This window comes from Prosopis cineraria, unplaced genomic scaffold (genome assembly GCF_029017545.1).
Source record: "Prosopis cineraria cultivar Desert tree isolate PC_DT_omini unplaced genomic scaffold, ASM2901754v1 PC109, whole genome shotgun sequence".
Taxonomy (NCBI): Eukaryota; Viridiplantae; Streptophyta; class Magnoliopsida; order Fabales; family Fabaceae; genus Prosopis; species Prosopis cineraria.
In genome coordinates this window covers 20162-29833 of record NW_026555436.1, presented here as the reverse complement: position 1 = coordinate 29833, position 9672 = coordinate 20162, and the positions used below count along the sequence as shown (strand labels likewise).

Genomic DNA, 9672 nt, shown 5'->3' with positions numbered 1-9672 from the left:
CAAATATAATTACTTTTTAGTGATCAAAATTAAATTACTACATTATATAAATTTAAAATAATTATCTGCTAAACTTTAATAAGGAATAAATTATATTTTAAAAAAAATTAATTATGATTTCTAACATTTTTAAATTAAAATCTCTCAATATATTTCTTACAATATTACCTTTTTATATAGTTATATGATATATGACATTGTATGCTACTAACAATTCTACTGTTAACTTAATCTTGTGTTTGAATGTTTACAATTTCTTTTACAGCAACCAATTTTCATTAATAAAATAACTTAACGTTTTTTATGGGAGGGATTAAAAAATTAGATTAATTTGTAATTTAAATCATGAACTATAGATTCAAGGGTAATTTAAATTCTAAACTTTTAAAAGATACAACTTAAATTCTAAATAATTAAAATTGAGATAATTTTTACTTCACTGTTAAATTTAAATAAACTTTCATTGTAATAAGATTTAATGTGTAATTTTCATTAAATGAGAGTAAAATAGAGAGAGTAAAATTTGATAAAAATCAAACATCAGGCCCCAATTTTTTAAAAAAATAACAGATGTTTGTTGAAATTTAATTGTAAAGATGAAATTATCTCAATTTTAATTGTATAAGATTTAAAATATATCTTTCAAAAATTTATAATTCAAATCATCTTGAACCTATAATACAGAATTTAAATTATATATTAACCCTAAAAAATTATGTGATATTATCTAAGGTGTTGAGAAATTCACTTAAAAAATTTCATTTTATTTTCTTTTAAATTGATCAAATATAAACCCATACATTTTTCCTTATCTAATCTACCCTTCCAGGCAATGCCATAGCCCTTTTCTTTTCTCATAGAAAAGAGTCACACGTACACTTATGATACTCACACTGTAACACACCAAATTTTTTTTTTTAAATAATTTAACTCAACCATAGTTGGGTTACAGCCACCCAACACATTTTTATATCAATAATTTCGATATAAAATATTTTATAATTGGCTTCAACTCACACACTATAACATTTTAGATAAATTTTTACCTCCCACATGCCATTAGGCTAAATCACATTTGTCCATCCTTATACTCCCAACAAGTAAACTAAATCACATTTGTCCATCCTTATACTCCCAACAAGTAAAATAAGCAATTTAATCAATTTTCAACACAAGCCAGTTATTTGACCTTATAATCATGCCATTTTAACCAATCCAAAGTAAACCAAATATTAAAATTACAGTCATCCAAATTGTACCAAAAATAGAAATAGTTTGAAAGGCATGATTACATTTATATATTCATATAATTGACAATAAACATAAAAAAGTCCTAATATTGGCAATATAACACATTATAAATCATAAATTAAATACCCAAAAGAGACAGTGGATCTATACCACTAAGCCTCTGGGACTCCTCTACGTGTCACTCGTGGCTCTTCTCCTGAAAATTGTTAACCACATAATGAGACTCAAAAGTCCCAGTAACCAAAGCCAATTTATGATAGTGTATACAAACAGTTAAGTGTGTGCTTACTAAGTGAGAATTAAAAATAATATAATTCCAACAAATATAAGAAATATTATAATAAACACAAACAACCATCCTTATATCCCTCCATTAACCTCGAGCCGTAGCCCTCACTCGGTGCTAAATTACCCGGCCAAAGGTAGATTAGCCCGAGCCCTTACAAGCCACCTATTGAGCTCCAATAGGGGCGTACCACGTGGCACATAAATACAACAATAATAGCAAGTCTCCCAACACCTCCCACAATAATTAAACAAATTCATAATAATATTGCACAATTATACAATATTACAAAATTCATAATTTTCTCAATAATCACCCAATTAACAAGAAGTAACACTAATCATAAATTAAAAGCATGGTTACCTTGTGGCTTTTTCAATAAATTATTCCTTAAAATTTCTCTCTCTCCACAATCTTCACCAGTAATACAATCTACAAATAACATATTATTTATAAATATTAGTTTCAATTTTTGAAACTAATAAAATAATTCTAATAATAGAATTAAAAATATAACATAATTCCTAATCTCAATCTTAATACAAATCTATAGTTAATACTATTAAGTAAAATTTTTAACTCCTCTTTTAATTATCAATAAACATTAATAATCTAAAAATCAAATTTTAAACTAATTTCTATTATCAAAATTTTTTTTTTATTTTATAAATTCGTACCTAAAATACCCAAAAATTAAAAATTGAGTCTCTAGCTTAGAATCATAATCCTATAACCATAATAATTCATTTCTCATCCCAAATAATCATCTAAACCTCAATAAATCAACATATATTTTCAGATCTAGTTTAGAATTTGATCCATAAGCCACAGATTCAAAGATCATCAATAAATTTATACTCTAGAACATTTATTATACTACTGACAACCTCAAAAATATATTTATTCAACATAAATTCATCCCTCTTCCAGATCTTAAATTTTCTACCACTACAAACTCAGAAACTAAATAAGAAGGATGACTAAGAAAAATTTTTAGAACACTTACTTAGTCTTGAAAAGCTTAAAATCACACCCTAAATATCCTATTAAAAACTCTTACCTTAAAAATTTAGATATTTCGCACCGGCAACTCGCTTCTCTCCGCCTCAGCTCGCGCAAAGAATGAATGAGGAAATGAAGGAAGGTGAGTTTTTATAAAAATTCAGTGGGTCCCACACATTTTTTTTATTATTATTTCTTCTTCTCTCTCTTCCCCCCTTTTTTTTTATTATTATTTTATACTTACTATTCATGCGGCGCCGAAAGCAAATTCGTTTTCTCTTCTTCTTCTTTTTTTTTTTTTTGTTTTGGCATACCTTTTTCCATTTTTTTATTATAATAATAATTTAATAATTAATTTTTTTAATTAATTTTTTTTTAATAAATTTATTATTTTTTTTTTAAATTTTTTTTTTAAAATTTAGAATTATATCCTAAATTAGATTTAATAATCATTTTCTACTAATTTTCTTACCTCTAAATATTATTTTTTTTTTTAAAAAAATTTCTATTAACCTAAATTAACTATTAAAATTTAAATTGGGATGTTACAATTCTCCCCTCCTTTTAGAAATTTTGTCCTCAAAATTTAAAATTAATAACTATTAACTACTCACTTAATCAAAAAGACGAGGATAATCACGTCGCATACTGTCCTCGGTCTCCCACGTAGCATCACCTGGAGTTGTGCTCTTCCAGATTACTTTAACCAATCTAATGGTCTTGTTTCTTAATTGCTTGTCCTTATAATCCACAATCCTTTCTGGTTCAGCTTTGAATGTTAAATTCTCCCTGAGTTCAATTTCCTCGGGTTCAATTATATGGGAAGGATCTGGTTGATACTTTTTCAGTTGTGACACATGGAATACGTTGTGTATTCCAGCAATTTGGGGTGGTAATGCTACTTGGTACGCTACTGGTCCAACTCGTTTTAAGATCTCAAAAGGCCCCATAAACCTTGGTGTCAACTTCTTAGCCTTAATAGCTCTTCCAACACCAGTTATCGGAGAGATTTTCAAAAATACATGGTCACCTACTTCAAACTCAAGCGGTCTTCTCCTCTTATCCGCATAACTCTTTTGTCTACTTTGAGCTGTGAGTAATTTTTGCTTGATTAAAGCAATCTTTTGGGTAGTCTCATCAACAATGTCTGGCCCCAAAACAGTTCTCTCACTTAATTCTGTCCAACACAGTGGCGATCTACATTTTCTTCCATACAATGCCTCATAAGGTGCCATCTGAATGCTAGAATGAAAACTATTATTGTAGGCAAATTCAGCTAATGGCAAGTGACTATCCCAATTACCTCTAAGCTCAATGGCACAAGCTCTTAACATGTCTTCAAGAGTTTGTATGGTTCGTTCCGTTTGCCCATCGGTCTGGGGGTGGTAAGCTGTGCTAAAACTCAGACGAGTACCCATGGCTTCCTGTAATGACTTCCAAAAGTTTGATGTGAATCTCGGATCACGATCAGATACAATATTTGTCGGCACTCCATGCAATCTCACCACTTCTCTTATGTAGATTTCAGTTAATTTTTCGAGAGAATACTTGATATTAGTAGCCAGAAAATGAGCTGATTTGGTGAGTCGATCTACGATTACCCATATAGTGTCATGACCAGAAGATGTTCTAGGCAATCCTGTAATGAAGTCCATAGAAATGCTGTCCCATTTCCACTCTGGAATATCAAGAGACTGTAGCATCCCGGCTGGTTTCTGATGCTCAATTTTGACTTTCTGACAAGTCAAACAACGAGTTACATGTTCAGTTACATCTCTCTTCATCCTTGGCCACCACCAACCACGTCTTAAGTCATGATACATCTTAGTTGCTCCTGGGTGAATGGTATATTTACTCTGATGAGCCTCCTCAAGTAGGATATTTTTCAATCGAGTATCATTAGGCACACACACTCTACCTTTATATCTTACGACATCATCATCGGTCACATCAAAATGTTCAGCCTTTCCAGCCCCAATCTCTACCCTAATCTTATTCAAATAATCATCCTTCTGTTGCGCAATTCTAATTTCTTCCCAAAAATTATTCTCAAATTCAGTAATATGTAGAGCAGCCAAACGATTTTCGACTACTTCTACATTTACTGCATGAAAACTACTCCATAATTCATGTTCTCTGACCATCATGTGAGCAGTATGTACAAGCTTCCTGCTCAGAGCGTCGGCGACTACGTTAGCTTTCCCTGGATGATACTTCAACTCAAAGTCATAATCCTTCAAAAACTCAATCCATCTGCGCTGTCTCATGTTGAGCTCCTTTTGATCAAACAAATATTTTAAACTTTTATGATCACTGAAGACCTCAAAAGAAGAACCATAAAGATAGTGCCTCCAAATCTTCAAGGCAAATACCACAGCAGCAAGCTCCAAGTCATGAGTAGGGTAATTTTCCTCATGAGGTCTCAACTGTCGAGAGGCATAAGCCACTACTCGATCCTCCTGCATCAATACACAACCTAAACCTTTCTTAGAAGCATCAGTATATAAGGTATAAGGAGCAGTTGGAACAGGTAAGGTGAGCACCGGTGTGGTGGTCAACCTCTTTTTCAGCTCCTGGAAGGCAACTTCACACTCGTTCGTCCAAATAAATGGAGCATCTTTCCTGGTCAACTTAGTCAAGGGCATTGCAATTTGTGAAAAACCCTTAATGAAACGACGATAGTAGCCTGCAAGACCCAAGAAACTCCTAATCTCTGTCACACTTCGAGGTTGCTCCCATTTCATCACTGCATCTATCTTACTAGGGTCCACTGCTACCCCTTCTTCTGAAACAACATGGCCTAAGAATTTAACTTCTTTAAGCCAAAAATCACATTTGCTCAACTTGGCATAGAGCTTGTGCTCTCTTAATATCTCCAAAACAATTTTAAGATGTCTAGCATGGTCCACCTCATCTCGAGAATAAATAAGTATGTCATCAATAAAGACTACAACAAATTCATCGAGATAAGGCCTGAAGATTCGATTCATATAATCCATGAAGACAGCTGGGGCATTTGTTAACCCAAACGGCATCACTAGGAACTCATAGTGCCCATATCTAGTCCTAAAAGCAGTTTTAGGGATATCCTCTGCTCTAACCCTCAATTGATGATACCCTGATCTTAGATCAATCTTAGAAAACACCGCTGAATTGACTAATTGGTCTAACAAATCATCAATTCGAGGTAAGGGGTACTTGTTCTTGATGGTTACCTTATTCAATTGTCTATAATCAATACACAATCTAAGGCTTCCATCTTTCTTTTTCACAAACAGTACCGGTGACCCCCATGGTGATACACTCGGTCTGATAAACCCCTTCTCTAACAACTCTTCAATTTGTCTCTTCAACTCAGCTAACTCGATGGAGACATCCTATAGGGTGCCTTAGAAATAGGCCCCGTACCAGGTACGAGTTCAATCGAGAACTCAACCTCTCGTTCTGGAGGCAAACCGATCACTTCAGTAGGAAAGACGTCAGGGAATTCTCTCACTACTGGAATCTGATCTACACCTTCTTCAATCTCTGCCTTGATTGAGAAGAAAATCATAAAAGCTTGACAGCCCTTTCTTATACACTGTTCTACTTGAGCTGCAGACAACAACATAGGACTTTGGGACTCTACAGGGGTTACAGTAAGAGCTGAGAGTGACACACTCTTTTTCTGACAATTAAGTACAGCTCCATTTGCAGACAACCAATCCATCCCCACAATAACATCAATCCCAGACAAAGACAAACAAATGAGGTCTATGGTGGTCTTTCGACCCTCATACTCAACCTCTACATTTAGACATGCCTTAGCAGTCCTTACAGTCAAACCAGCAGGAGTAGAAATCTTCACATCAAAAGGTAAGGTACACACAGGCAATTTACATCTTTTCATACATTCATCAGACACAAAAGAGTGTGTAGCACCCGAATCAAACAAAGCACAAACATCATTATCAAGGATTCGGATTATACCTCGGATAGCATTAGGGTTGTTAGCAGCCTCTGGCCCAGAGAGGGCATACACTCGTGCTGGCACTGTAGGTCTCTGATCATTACCCCTATTCTGATTTTGATAGCAGAATCGGGCAATATGACCAGGCTTCTGGCAGATGTAACAAACCCAACAATCACCAGAATGAAACTTCCCACACTTACTGCATGCTTGATTACTAGCAGCACCGGAAGTAGGAGTAGAGGTGCTGGGCTCCTGTAGGACCCCTGACTCCCACTCTGATTCCCTCTGTAGCTTTGGCCCTTATGGTAGTAGCCCTTTTCTTCTGATTTCTAAAGCCTCCAAAGATTTGACTGCTCCTCTTCTCTACTCCACCAATGGGTCTGGTGTGGATAGGGGGCTTCCCATGAGGTTCTTTCCTCCTCTCTCTATCAGCTTCTAATCTAGCCTCTCTCTTCCTCCGAGAAACTATTCGAAGCTTATTGCACATCTCACTGAAGGTCTTGATCTCAAAAGGGGCTAACTGTTCCCTTAGATCAGGCCTCGCCTTCTCTAGTAATCGTTCAGCCATCCACTCCGTGTCTTCATGTTTCTGGAGGTAAGTAGAGTATTTAGATAATTCTGAGAATTGTTCAATAAATTCATCCTCATCTAGATCACCCTGACGAAATGCATGAAACTCAGCCTCCTTTTCTGCTCTCAGTGCAGTAGGAAAATAATTCTCGAACAATATGGCTTTAAAATCTTCCCAAGTAAGAGAGGAATCATCCTTCGGTCCTGATGTTTCCCACCATTTCTTAGCACTCTTCTGTAGTAAGAATATTGCCAGCTGCACCTTTTGATTAGAAGTGCACACAACCATACGAAAAATACTCTCCAATTGATCTATCCATTCTTCAACCACCGCCGGCTTAAGATTTCCATCGAAAGTAGGAGGATTAAACTTACGAAAAGTACTCCAGATCTTTGTGATCGTGGATGTCTGTTGCTCAGAGTGGAGACTCACATTCTTCGGACTAGTCTCATGGTGAGAATAAGGAGGTAAGCCTTCATCAGCAGATTGGCTCGCATTGAATACCTTGGTATGGCTTCCTTCTTGTTGGCCATTTCCCTCTCGGTTGTCATTCTCCTTATATTGTCTTAAAGCGGCCAACTCTTCTTCTTGTCTCTTCATGCGGTCACTAAGATTATATAGTAGATCCATCATTTGCCTCATGGTTGGCTCATCCTGCCTTAGTTGTGACTGTATGGGCTCGCCCTGCCAATTTGTTGCTGTGTGGGCTCCGGTTGTGGCAGTGAAGGTATGTCATTTCCTATTGGCTCTATAGAATCACCGACAATTTCGCCACCTCTCTAGTTTTAGACACCATCTCTCCCCTCCTAAAGGATGGAAGTCACATAATTAAGTTAACACTAATCTCAAGACAAGAAAAATAATGGAGAAGCATTATGATTTAATAATGTATATTGCCAATAAACTAGGTTAATGTATAACAATTTCATAATTTATAAGAATTGGAACATGTAGCTCTGATACCAAAATTTGTAACACACCAAATTTTTTTTTTTTAAATAATTTAACTCAACCATAGTTGGGTTACAGCCACCCAACACATTTTTATATCAATAATTTCGATATAAAATATTTTATAATTGGCTTCAACTCACACACTATAACATTTCAGATAAATTTTTACCTCCCACATGCCATTAGGCTAAATCACATTTGTCCATCCTTATACTCCCAACAAGTAAACTAAATCACATTTGTCCATCCTTATACTCCCAACAAGTAAAATAAGCAATTTATCAATTTTCAACACAAGCCAGTTATTTGGCCTTATAATCATGCCATTTTAACCAATCCAAAGTAAACCAAATATTAAAATTACAGTCATCCAAATTGTACCAAAAATAGAAATAGTTTGAAAGGCATGATTACATTTATATATTCATATAATTGACAATAAACATAAAAAAGTCCTAATATTGGCAATATAACACATTATAAATCATAAATTAAATACCCAAAAGAGACAGTGGATCTATACCACTAAGCCTCTGGGACTCCTCCACGTGTCACTCGTGGCTCTTCTCCTGAAAATTGTTAACCACATAATGAGACTCAAAAGTCCCAGTAACCAAAGCCAATTTATGATAGTGTATACAAACAGTTAAGTGTGTGCTTACTAAGTGAGAATTAAAAATAATATAATTCCAACAAATATAAGAAATATTATAATAAACACAAACAACCATCCTTATATCCCTCCATTAACCTCGAGCCGTAGCCCTCACTCGGTGCTAAATTACCCGGCCAAAGGTAGATTAGCCCGAGCCCTTACAAGCCACCTATTGAGCTCCAATAGGGGCGTACCACGTGGCACATAAATACAACAATAATAGCAAGTCTCCCAACACCTCCCACAATAATTAAACAAATTCATAATAATATTGCACAATTATACAATATTACAAAATTCATAATTTTCTCAATAATCACCCAATTAACAAGAAGTAACACTAATCATAAATTAAAAGCATGGTTACCTTGTGGCTTTTTCAATAAATTATTCCTTAAAATTTCTCTCTCTCCACAATCTTCACCAGTAATACAATCTACAAATAACATATTATTTATAAATATTAGTTTCAATTTTTGAAACTAATAAAATAATTCTAATAATAGAATTAAAAATATAACATAATTCCTAATCTCAATCTTAATACAAATCTATAGTTAATACTATTAAGTAAAATTTTTAACTCCTCTTTTAATTATCAATAAACATTAATAATCTAAAAATCAAATTTTAAACTAATTTCTATTATCAAAATTTTTTTTTATTTTATAAATTCGTACCTAAAATACCCAAAAATTAAAAATTGAGTCTCTAGCTTAGAATCATAATCCTATAACCATAATAATTCATTTCTCATCCCAAATAATCATCTAAACCTCAATAAATCAACATATATTTTCAGATCTAGTTTAGAATTTGATCCATAAGCCACAGATTCAAAGATCATCAATAAATTTATACTCTAGAACATTTATTATACTACTGACAACCTCAAAAATATATTTATTCAACATAAATTCATCCCTCTTCCAGATCTTAAATTTTCTACCACTACAAACTCAGAAACTAAATAAGAAGGATGACTAAGAAAAATTTTTAGA

At 33.9% G+C, this 9672-nt stretch overlaps 1 long non-coding RNA gene across 1 annotated transcript; it reads right to left on the bottom strand.

The window, feature by feature from the left end:
• Positions 1-1090: 1090 nt before the first annotated feature.
• On the bottom strand, positions 1091-2653 carry LOC129295420 (uncharacterized). Its single transcript, XR_008589571.1, has 3 exons — positions 2598-2653; positions 1901-1969; positions 1091-1447 (listed from the first exon to the last, which is right to left on the bottom strand). It is a non-coding gene; the product is annotated as an uncharacterized LOC129295420 (long non-coding RNA).
• Positions 2654-9672: the final 7019 nt, after the last annotated feature.